This window comes from Solanum lycopersicum, chromosome 9, assembly GCF_036512215.1.
Source record: "Solanum lycopersicum chromosome 9, SLM_r2.1".
Lineage (NCBI taxonomy): Eukaryota > Viridiplantae > Streptophyta > Magnoliopsida > Solanales > Solanaceae > Solanum > Solanum lycopersicum.
Window position 1 is genome coordinate 51,651,419 of NC_090808.1, and position 12,748 is coordinate 51,664,166.

Below are 12,748 nucleotides of genomic sequence, written 5' to 3' on the forward strand. Positions count from 1 at the left end.
ACGAATGCCCCTGCTGCGTTCATGAGCTTGATGAACGGATTTTTAAGCCATATTTGGACCTCTTCGTGATCGTATTTATTGATGATATATTGGTATACTCAAAGAGCAAGAAGGAACATGAAGAGCATCTGAGAATGGTATTGGAAATGTTAAGGGAGAAAAAGCTTTATACCAAGTTCTCTAAGTGTGAGTTTTGGCTAGATGCAGTGCCTTCTTGTGACACGTGGTTTCTAAGGATGGAGTAATGGTGGATCCTTCTAAGATTGAGACAGTGAAGAATTGGGTAAGACCTACTAATGTGTCAGAAATAAGGAGCTTTGTTGGGTTAGCTAGCTACTACCGCCGATTTGTCAAGGGATTCTCTTCTATTGCTTCCCAATTGACGAACTTGACTAAGCAAAATGTTCCATTTGTATGGTCGGATGAGTGTGAGGAAAGCTTTCAGAAGCTCAAGACTTTGTTGACTACCGCACCCATTCTCACCTTGCCAGTGGAAGGTAAGAATTTCATTGTCTATTGTGATGCATCTTATTCGGGTTTGGGTGCAATGCTAATGCAAGAGAAGAATGTGATTGCTTATGCTTCAAGACAATTAAAAGTTCATGAACGTAACTATCCAACTCATGATTTGGAATTGGCTGCGGTAGTGTTTGCATTAAAGCAATGGAGACACTATTTATATGGGGTTAAGTGTGAGGTCTACACGGATCATCGTAGCCTTCAGTATGTCTTTACTCAGAAAGATTTGAACTTAAGACAGAAGAGATGGATGGAACTACTGAAGGACTACGACATCACTATTTTGTATCATCCGGGGAAGGCGGATGTTGTAGCAGATGCTTTAAGTAGAAAGGTGGGAAGCATGGGAAGTCTAGCTCACTTGCAAGCTTCTAGACGCCCATTGGCTAGAGAGGTTCAGACTCTAGCTAATGACTTGATGAGATTATAAGTAAATGAGAAGGGAGGATGGTTGGCTAGTGTGGAGTCAAGATCTTCTTTTCTTGACAAAATTAAGGGAAAACAGTTTGATGATGAGAAACTAAGGCGAATCCAAGATAAAGTGTTGCGAGGGGAGGCTAAGGAAGCACAAATCGATGAGGAAGGTGTTTTAAGAATCAAGGGAAGGGTATGTGTACCCCGCGTCGATGATTTGATCAACACTATTCTGACAGAGGCTCATAGTTCAAGGTATACATCCGGGTGCAACCAAGATGTATCGTGACCTAAAGCAACTCTTTTGATGGAGTAGAATGAAGCGTGACATTGTGGATTTTATTGCCAAATGTCCAGACTGTCAACAAGTAAAGTATGAACACCAAAGGCCCGGAGGAACACTTCAGAGAATGCCCATTCCGGAATGGAAGTGGGAAAGAATTGCAATGGATTTTGTGGTTGGTCTTCCGAAGACAATGGGTAAGTATGACTCCATTTGGGTGATTGTTGATAGGTTAACTAAATCTGCTCATTTCATTCCGGTCAAGGTGACTTACAATGCAGAAAAGTTAGCCAAACTTTACATCTCGGAAGTGGTGCGATTGCATGGGGTTCCACTATCCATCATATCAGATAGAGGTACGCAGTTTACTTCTAAGTTTTGGAAAACATTGCATGCGGAATTGGGTACTAGGTTGGACCTTAGTACTGCGTTCCATCCTCAGACCGATGGTCTGTCTGAGCGAACGATTCAAGTGTTGGAGGATATGCTTCGTGCGTGTGTGATAGAATTTGGTGGCCATTGGGATAGCTTCTTACCCTTAGCGGAATTTTCATACAATAATAGCTATCACTCGAGCATTGATATGGCCCCATTTGAAGCATTGTATGGGAGGAGATGTAGGTCTCCCATTGGTTAGTTTGATGCGTTCGAGGTTAGACCTTGGGGTACTGATCTCTTGAGGGATTCGATGGAGAAAGTGAAGTCTATTCAAGAAAAGATTCTAGCGGCGCAAAGTAGACAAAAAGAATATGCAGATCGAAAGGTTAGAGACTTAGAGTTCATGGAGGGTGAACAAGTCTTGTTGAAAGTTTCACCCATGAAAGGGGTGATGCGGTTTGGTAAAAGGGGTAAACTAAGTCCAAGGTACATTGGACCATTTGAAGTACTTAAGCGAGTAGGAGAGGCGGATTATGAGTTAGCCTTGCCTCCAAGGCTGTCCGGAGTACATCCGGTATTCCATGTGTCGATGTTGAAAAGATACCATGGGGATGGAAACTACATTATCCGTTGGGATTCAGTTTTGCTTGATGAGAACTTGTCTTATGAGGAGGAGCCTGTTGCTATTTTAGATAGAGAAGTTCGCAAGTTGAGGTCAAGAGAGATTGCATCCATCAAGGTTCAATGGAAGAATCGACCCGTTGAAGAAGCCACTTGGGAGAAGGAGGCGGATATGCGAGAAAAATACCCACATCTGTTTACAGATTCAGGTACTCCTTTTCGCCCTTGTTTTCCTTCTTTTGATCGTTCGGGGACGAACGATGGGTAAATTGGTATCTATTGTAACGACTTGTTTAGTCGTTTTGAGCAACAAACTTCAATTCTGGAAAAACAGGCTGAGGCGACGGACCAAACGACGATCCGTCATAGGCACGACGGACCGTCGCAGGGTCTCGTTTCAAAACACTTAGAAAATCTGAAATTGGGTACTGAAAATTGACTCTCTGAACTTCGTGACGGAATGGCAGGACGGACCGTCACAGGTGTGACGGACCGTCATTGATTGTTCAGTGGAAATTGACTCTCTGACTCTTGCGACGACCTGCAGGACGGACCGTCGCAGGTACGACGGCCCGTCACAGGTTGCGCAAGTCCCAGGCAGAATCGGATTTCCTTACACGTTTTAAGGGACGTTTTTGGACTATTCTTTCCTTAATTATAGATCTCGTGGGGTTATATTAATAACTAAAATTCTTGAGGGGTTAAAAGAGGTAACCCTAAGTTAATTAGTGGAGTATTATTGCCATCTTTTATTCTTAATTATATACTAATTAGGGTAAAAGAAAGAGGGTTTGAATAAAGAAAATAGAAAGAACAAGAGAGAGAGAGAGAGAATCGAACGAGAAGGGAGAAACAAAGCTTTGGGAAAATTCTTGCTTGATTCAACTCTTCGGTGGAGGTAGGTTATGGTTTTCATGCTTCATAAGTAAACTCTTAATAGTGAATGATATGTATTGGTAGTATTGTAAACCCTACTATATGCTTAATGGTATGTTTGCATGAATATGATTATGTGATTGTGATAAGATAAGCATGATGAAAATATTGAATCCCAAATCTTGAAAAGAAACTTTAATATACATTATTAATGATGATGCCTTGGTATAGAAGAAGGCTTGATGAATTAAAGTAATGGGATTGATGATGCCTTAGTATAGAGAAGGCTTGATGATTTACAGAATGATATTAGTGGATCGGAGTGTCACGTACCGACACATAGTATTAGTGGATCGGAGTGTCACGTTCCGACACATAGAATTAGGGGATCGGAGTGTCACGTTCCGACACATGTAGGGGATCGGAGTGTCACGTTCCGACACATGTAGGGGATCGGAGTGTCACGTTCCGACACAGAGAATTAGGGGATCGGAGTGTCACGTACCGACACATAGTAGTAGGGGATCGGAGTGTCACGTACCGACACAAGAGGAGGAAAGATAATGAATCTTGAAAGATGATAATATACTCAACTTTATATACTTAATTCCCAAATGAGTATGGTGTTGAGGCTTGAGCCCTCATGGATGAACTTGATGGTACTTATTGATGATTATAATACTTGTTGTTGCTACATGTTGAGTTTTATAGTTGATTTACGATAATATTGATATATACTGTTCCCTATTTTGAGTTGGCCGATGATATCTACTCAGTACCCGTGTTTTGTACTGACCCCTACTTTTATGTTTTTCTTCTTGTTATTTGTGGAGTGCAGCAAACGTGCCGTCATCTTCGACTCAACAGTAACTCAAGCCAGTCTTCGCCACACCGGATCTTCAAGGTGAGCTAACGCTTCTAGCTTGGACTGGATCTTCTCCTTCATGTCTTGATGCCTTGAACTTCCGGCATGGACTAGCTTCTTATGTATTTTTAGCTTTTTAGACACTCTTAGTTAGTAATTTAAAGGTAGATGTTCTTGTGATGATGACTTCCAGGTTTTGGGAATAATAGATGTTGAATATGGATAGTTATTGAATTGGTTTTTATTAATGAGTTTAAGTCTTCCGCATTACTTTCTGTGTATATTATATTGAAATGTTAAGGTTTAGATTGGTTGGTTCGCTCACATAGGAGGGTAAGTGTGGGTGCCAGTCGCGACCCGGATTTGGGTCGTGACAATGATGCGCAAAATTATTGAGAATTCATATGGACATACTTTAAAGAATGAGAAAATTCTTCAATTTAAGGAATTCTCTTATGTTGCTTGTTCCCAAGGAAAATTGATTATTAAACCATCAACAAAGGTTAGGATTGAATCCCCTACATTTCTAGAACATATACATGGAGATATATGTGGACAATGGTCACCCTTCATATGGACCATTTAAATATTATATGGTCTTGATAGATGTTACTACAAAATGGTCATATAGGTGCTTATTATCAACTCACGACATGACTTTTGCGAGATTGTTGACTCAAATCATAAGGTTAAAATCACAACTTCCAAATTATACTACAAAGAAAATTCGTCTTGATAATATTGGTGAATTTACATCTCAATCCTTTAATGATTATTGTATGTCCATTTGAATAACAATTGAACAACCAGTTGCTCATGTTCATCCTCAAAAATGGTCTTGCAAAATCGTTAATTAAACATTTTCAATTAATAGCTAGACCATTACTAATGAGGACAAAACTTTCTCTTTCAATATGAGGGCATGCTATTTTGTATGCAGCAACACTTGTGTGCATAATGCCAATCAATTTTCATGATTTTCCCCATTACAGTTGGCTTTTGGAAAAGAGCCAAATATTTTCTACCTTACAATTTTTGGTTGTGTGGTATATGTTTCAATTGCTCCACCACAATGCACAATGATGACTCCCCAAAGAAGGTTGAGAATATATGTTGGGTATGAATCTCCTTTTATTATAAAATACTTGAAATGAATGTCTGGAGATTTATTTACAACAAGATTTGTTGATTGTCATTTTGATGAATCTGGATACGCATCATTAGGGGGAAACATAAGAAGTTAAAAAATGTGATAGATTGGGATGCAGTATCACTATCTCATTTGGATCGTCGAACAAATTATGTGAACAAGAGGTTCAAAGATGATTTATTTGTAAAATATTGCAAATCGACTGCAAGATGCATTTACTAACCTTTCAAGGGTTACCAAATCTCATGTTCCAGCTGCAAATGCTCCAATTCGAGTCGATATTTTGATAGAAGAAACTGTTAATGCAAATGAGTCTAGACCACGTCTGAAACGTGGTAGACCAATTGGTTCTAAGGATAAAGATTCTTGAAAAAGAAAAAGAAAAAATGATCATAATATGAAAATGAATGCTCAAGGAGAGCCTCAATACAATAACAAATGATGAGACAATAGAAAATATTGAGATATACGAAAATAATGAAAATAAAGAAATCTCAATAAGTTATGTCTCGAATGGAAAAAAGGTGAAAGTGAAAAGAAGTTGTGGTTTATAACATTTTGCTTATAATGTTGCTACTGAAATACTGCAAAAAATTGAGGATTATGAACCAAAATCTGCCGGTGAATGTAGACAGAGAAATGATTGGTCAGAGTGAAAAGATGCAATTCAAGCAGAGTTGACTTCACTAAAAAAACGTGAAGTTTCCAAATTAATAATCTGAATACCTGATGGTGTCGAGCAGTGGGGTACATTGGATTTTTGTTCAAAACGAAATGAAAAAGGTGAAGTCATTAGATATAAAGCACGACTTGTGGCTCAGGAATTTGTCAAAGGAATGACATCGATTATGTAGAAACATATTCTCATATAGTAGATGCATTTCCTTCAGTTATTTAATGAACTTGACAGTTCGTGGAAATTCTGAAATGCACTTGATGGACGTGGTGATTGCTTACTTATATGGCTCATTGGACCACTATATTTTTATGAAAAATCCTAAATGATTCAAAGTACCTGAAGAATACAATGGTTCTCAAGAAACTTGTTCAATAAAACTTCAGAAATCCTTATACGAATTGAAACAAATAAGGAGAATGTGGTATAATTTGTCCTTATGTCTTTATTAAAGGTCTTGATCTGAATTTGTCATAATAGTTGTATATGTTGATGATTTGAATATAATTGGAACTCTCGAGGAGCTTTCAAAGACATTAAAATGTCTAAAAATGAATTTGAAACGAAAGACCTCAAAAAGACAAATTTTTATCTTGGACTTCAAATTAAACATTTTGTAAGTGGTATATTTATTCATCAATCAACATATACTGAGAATATATTAATTTTTTTACATGGATGAATCACATCCAATGAGTAGTCCGATGGTTGTGAGATCTCTTGATATTAATAAAGATCCATTTCGATCTCATGAAAATAAAATGACCTTGTTGGTTCTGAAATACCATATCTTAGTTTAATTGGTGCATTAATATATCTTGCTAATAATTCAAGACCAGATATAACATTCTCAGTAAGTTTGTTAGTATGGTTTAGTTCTTCCCCAACAAGAAGACACTGGAATGCGATTAAGCATATATTCAGATACCTTCGAGGGACTATTGATATGAGATTGTTTACTTAAATGAATTCAAGTCACAATTGATTGGTTATGCAGATGCAGGATATTTGTCTGATCCCCATAAAGATCAGTCACAGACAGACTATTCATTCACATCTGGTGGTACAACTATATCATAGTGTTCAACAAAACAAACTATGATTGCCACTTCCTCAAATCATGTTAAGACTGGCGGCGGTACCAGAATCAGGTGATCCAAACCGGTAAGTTCCGAAATCGGGACAAAATCGGTACTGTGCAAACCAGTAACGTTATGAAATCGGTACCGGATCGGACCAATAAACCGATAAATTTTGTCATATTTCGTCCCGTTCCAAAAGGAAATCGGTAGTATAGCAGATCAAACTGGACCGATAATCGGGACGAATCGGTATTAAAAAAAATTTAAAAGTTAAAAAAAGGGATAATACTCAATTACCCCCCTAGCCTATACCCAAAATCCCTACGACACACCTTATCTTTGATGAGGTCCTATTATCCCCTCCAACCTTTTTTAAAGTAATTTATTACCCCTTGCGTGCCTACGTGGCAATAATAATCTGCAAGGTCGATTTGTTTGTTGAACACGCGCCGGGACCCACTGTATCAGCTTTCGATAAAGTTACTTTACACTTCCCAAGTTTGAAAAGCTGGCGTTTACTCTTTTCCAAATTAATTTTACCAAAAAGTAGATGAAGTAGAAAGAGGGAAAGTGTTGCATGTGTGGACGGGATCGATTTCAAAGGTTAGAAATTAGATTTCCAACTGAAATTTGATTTTCGTTGTTGGATTTTGGGAGTTAATTTTTGGTTGCAGTGTAACATTGAATCGTTCTCATTCATACACAACTTATTCAACTCGGATTTTGTCATAACCCTAACTTTATAAACATTGTCAAAAAAAAAAAGAATTAATAATCGACATAAAAAGATGTAACGAATATATTAAATTTTACTTTACCTTTTCAAATCAAGGAGCTATCTAACTTGAATTATAATGGATGGAGCTTCTTCAAAAATGAAGAACCATGAACATGGGGTATTTTTTGAAAAGAGGAAGAAGATGCTTTTGAGAGAAACAATAAAATTTATTTTTGAATTTTTTTTCAAATTGCTTTGACACGTGGCTAACTTTTATTGGTCATTGTTAGCCAAAATCTGCACTCACTCTGCACTCACGCGCCCTAAATGGGTGAAATCACGACTATTGCCACGTAGGCACACAAGGGGTAATAAATTACTTTAAAAAAAAAGATGGAGGGGGTAATAGGACCTCATCAAAGATAAGGTGTGTTGTAGGGATTTTGGGTATAGGCTAGGGGGGTAATTGAGTATTATCCCTTAAAAAAATTTAAATTTTCAAACATTAAAGTTTATAAAATTTAAATTTAAAACTCTTAAAGTTTGAAATTTTTTAATTCAAACTTTAAAGTTTAAATTTAAAATTTTCAAACTTTTAAAGTTTAAATTTAAAATTTTCAAACTTTTAAAGTTTAAAATTTAAATTTTATAAACTTTAATGATTGAAAATTTTTAAATTCAAACTTGAAAATTTATAAAATTTAAATTTCAAACTTTTAAAGTTTAAATTTTTTAAATTCAAACTTTTAAAGTTTGGATAGGGATAATGCGCAAGTACCCCCTCAACCTATGCCCGAAATCTCAGAGACACACTTATACTATACTAAGGTCCTATTACCCCCCTGAACTTATTTTATTAATAATTTTTTACCCCTTTTCGGCCTACGTGGCACTATCTTGTGGGCCCAACGATGATTGACTTTTTTTTCCAAACCAGTGCCACGTAGGCTAAAAAGGGGTAGAAAATTACTTATAAAATAAGTTCAGAGGGTAATAGGACCTTAGTATAGTATAAGTGTGTCTCTGGGATTTCAGGCATAGGTTGAGGGGGTACTTGTGCATTATCCCTAAAATTTAAATTCAAACTCTTAAAGTTTGAAATTTTTAAATTCAAACTTTAAAGTTATAACATTAAAAATTGACAATATTAAAATTTAAATTTAATTTAACAATATTAAAAAAAACAAATTAAGGTGAATAGCTTATATTTTTTTTAATATTTATGTTATATTACAATTACATTTACAAAAATATTAGTAGAGTATTAAAAGATTTAATCTACACAGCCACCTTCTAGGAAGGGTTCTGTTTGAATTAAATCTCGAATTATCATACTCTTACTAATAGCTGGTGCCACCATAGAAATTCCTTCGTAAATCATTCAACATTTCTTTAGTAACATGTTCGGGAATTGGTTGAATAGAAAGATCTTTCATTACTTCAATCCCGTCGTCACTATAGTCCTGCATTACTTCATCAACGTCATCTTGAAATTTGATCGGTAGTGGTTCACGATCCAAATTTATTCTCTCGACATTAATCCAATCTCGAAATAATATCGATATGTCCAAGCTGTCGGCTGCTAGTGTGCCTATGTTTTCCAAGTCGAAACCTTACTTCACTAAAAATGCCTTTAGAAGCTACTGACTACGCTTGCATAGCTAATACATCTCGAGCCATCTGTTGTAGTTTTGGAAATCCTTTGTCGAGATTTCTCCACCATGCTAGAATATCTTTAGTAGGTTCTGTATTTTGATTAACATAGGCATCAAAATCATTTCTATTATCGTGAGAAAGTTCAAGATAATCATATAAATAAGCATCAATATTATCTTCATCAAATCTACTCCTAGAGCTTTTAGGTTCATTTTCACTTGATAAATTTATATTAACATTATATAAATCATACAATTTTTTAACTTTAATTTTTATGTTATCTTTAACTTGTTGACAACTAGAAATTTCTTCTAATACATCATTAATATCTAAGTTAAAACACATTTTTTCAACCATTTCTAATGCACCTACAACTTTATACTGAGGGTTTAACAAACACGCAGTTAAATAAATTTGAGGAATATGAATATAATATTTTTAAAATTTCAGAATTATTTTTTCAATGATTTTTTGAAATCTTGATTTATTTTTAAATTGATATAATTTAGAAGAAATCCAACGAGTATCAGGCAAAATAGTACAAATTGATGGACTATAAAGTACAAATATTCTTTTTGTAGTTAAGTAAAAAACTTTTAGGAAATCTATAAGTTCATTTATATCACGCCAATCACTATCATCTAGTCTATATGTCATATCAGAATTATGAGCATTCCAAACCATTTGCAAGAGTATTCTATATTCATAAGCGACTACAAGCATTTCATATTAAGTATTCTATCTAGTAGCCACTATTTTTGAATTTTTTCTAGGTGGAAGATTATTTTCAAAACAACAATTTCGAAAATCTTTACGCCTAGACTTAACTTGACATTTAAATATAAAATGACATGCATTTTCAACTTTCGTACTTCTGTTATCATACATATGTACACCATCTCTAATCATCAAATTATATATATGTGCAGTATACCTAATATGATAATTATAACCATAGAAAGGAAAAAGAATAGGTTTTAAATATTCAACAGCAGTATTATTACTTGAAGCATTATCTAAGGTTAACTACTTATTTTATCACATATTCCATAACTTTGTAAAATATCTAAAACAGTTTGAATAATATAACTATCGGTTTTTGGCATTTGACAATATTGATAACCTAAAATTCTTTTTTGCATATACCAATTTTCATCAATCCAATGTGCAATAACAGTCAAATAATCGTTACCGTTTCCACTACGATCCATATCAGAAGTAATAGCTATTTTGCAAGTATTACAATAAAATAAACAATGAAGATATTGAAATTGTTGTGCATCATAATCAAATACAACCTTTTTTACTGTATTTCTAGTAAAACCTTTAAAATTTGTATTATATACAATTTGAATATAATGTATAAAATCGAGATTTTAAGCAAAACTAAATGGCAAACTCATAATACATACCATTTTAGCTAGTTTTTCAAGATTTTTTTCTCTACTTTATGAAAGTGGTAAACTAGAGTCAGAAACATTAGACGGATTTAATTGTGTTCGTACCATGTTTGAGCTGCCTACTCCTACATTTTCAGGAAGGGGGGGGGGTACCCTTTTTTTTAGCTTCCGCTACCGCTTTAGCATGCAAAAACTTATTTTTACAACAAGACATTAAATGACTACTCAAATGTCCTGTCCCGCCAGATTTACCAACAGTTTTATGATTTAATCCATGTTTACATTTATTACAAATAACTTGTGTTTTATCTTCTTTTTGTGTCATAAATTGTCAAACAACCAATTTTTAGCATGTTCTACCTTAGGCTAGGATGTACGGTGGGAACAGGGGCAGGAAAATGAAAGGGAGCAAGAATGGAATTATTAGTAGTCGTAGGTGGCTCAGTTTCATCATCATCAAAAGTATGCATATCACTATAATTATCATTATCATTATCACTAGGCAAATCTTTATCAAAATTATCAAAGTGATGTTGTAAATGTTTATGATAAATATCTAATCCTGAATTACTATCAATATTAAAAACCGTATCATCAACATATGTATAATCATCCGTATTTATTCTTAATATAGTAGATTTTTTAGTTTTTGATTTAGAAGAACTATCGGTTTTTGTATTATCGGAGAATGTAAAGTTACACATATTTTTTACACGCTCAAATGCACTTTTTTTACCCTTTCCTTTTTGAACAATATTTTTATTGGAATCCATGTTAAAATATTAAAAGTGAGATTATATATAATACGAAAATGTAATGCAAATAATAAATCACAAAATAAACAAATAATTATTTAAATATAAATGAAATTTAAAATAAAAGTTGAAACGAATGTACCAAACGCCTACTTAAAAAAGTAGACGTTTATGACCGCCGAAAGCCGAACGTGGTAAGTTGAAAGTTGAATTTTGAAGCTCCAAATTCAATTTCCAAAGACCAAATAAAGCAACACTGGAATTTAAAATATTATATATTAGAGAATTAGAGATTAGAGAGTTGAGAGAATAGAAGGTGAATAGATGATTTTGTAATTGAAAAGAAAAAAATTTAGGGGTATTTATAAGTAAAAAAATGAGTTAAAGTGTAATTTTTAAAATTTTACGATATTAAAAAAGTTTGGGGGGGGGGGGTAGGAGTGTAAGTGGATGAAATTTGGGTCAAATAGCCGTTGGAAGAGCCAACTAGCCGTTATCCAACGACTATAAACGGATAGATTTTTTTTTAAAAAAAAATTGACCAGACCGGATTGGTAACGGACCGGTAATTTTCGAAATCGGGAGGGACCAGTAAATCCCGGTTTCATTCATGTTACCTCTCCCTGAACCGTACCGAACTGGTCTTTACCGAGACTAACCGATACCGTACCAGAACCGGACCGGACCGATAACCGGGACTTACCGATTCCGCTGCCAGTCTTAAATCATGTAGAGTTAATAGTCATTCATGAAGCGAGTTGAGAATGCGTTTTGTTGAGATCAATAACTCAACACATTCAAAAAACATGTGTCCTTTCTTTGAAAAGAGATGTTCCAACAATATTGTATGAAGATAATGTTGCATGTATAGCTCAACTGAAAGGGGGATACATTAAAAGAGATAAAACGAAACACATTTCACCCAAAAAAAAATCACTCATGATGATATAGATGTTCAACAAGTTCACTCAAGTGATAATTTAGCAGATATGTTCACTAAGGCATTGCCAACTTCAACCTTTGAAAAATTAAGATACAAAATTGAAATGCATCGTCTTCTAGATATTAAATGATGTTTTCATCAGGCGAAGTAAATACGCGCTACACTCTTTTTTTTTTAATCAAGATTTTTATCCCACTAGATTTTTTCTTGATAAGGTTTTTAATGAGACAACAAACAATGCGTATTAAGAATAACTGTGCACACTCTCTTTTGTTCTTCTAGATTTTATTATATATATGGACATCCAAACGGTAGTGGTGTAAATAATAAAATATGGATGACATGTATGAAATTCACACTTCATGACTTCAAAAGATTTAAGTGATTTCATTATGACTTTAAGAGATCTCTT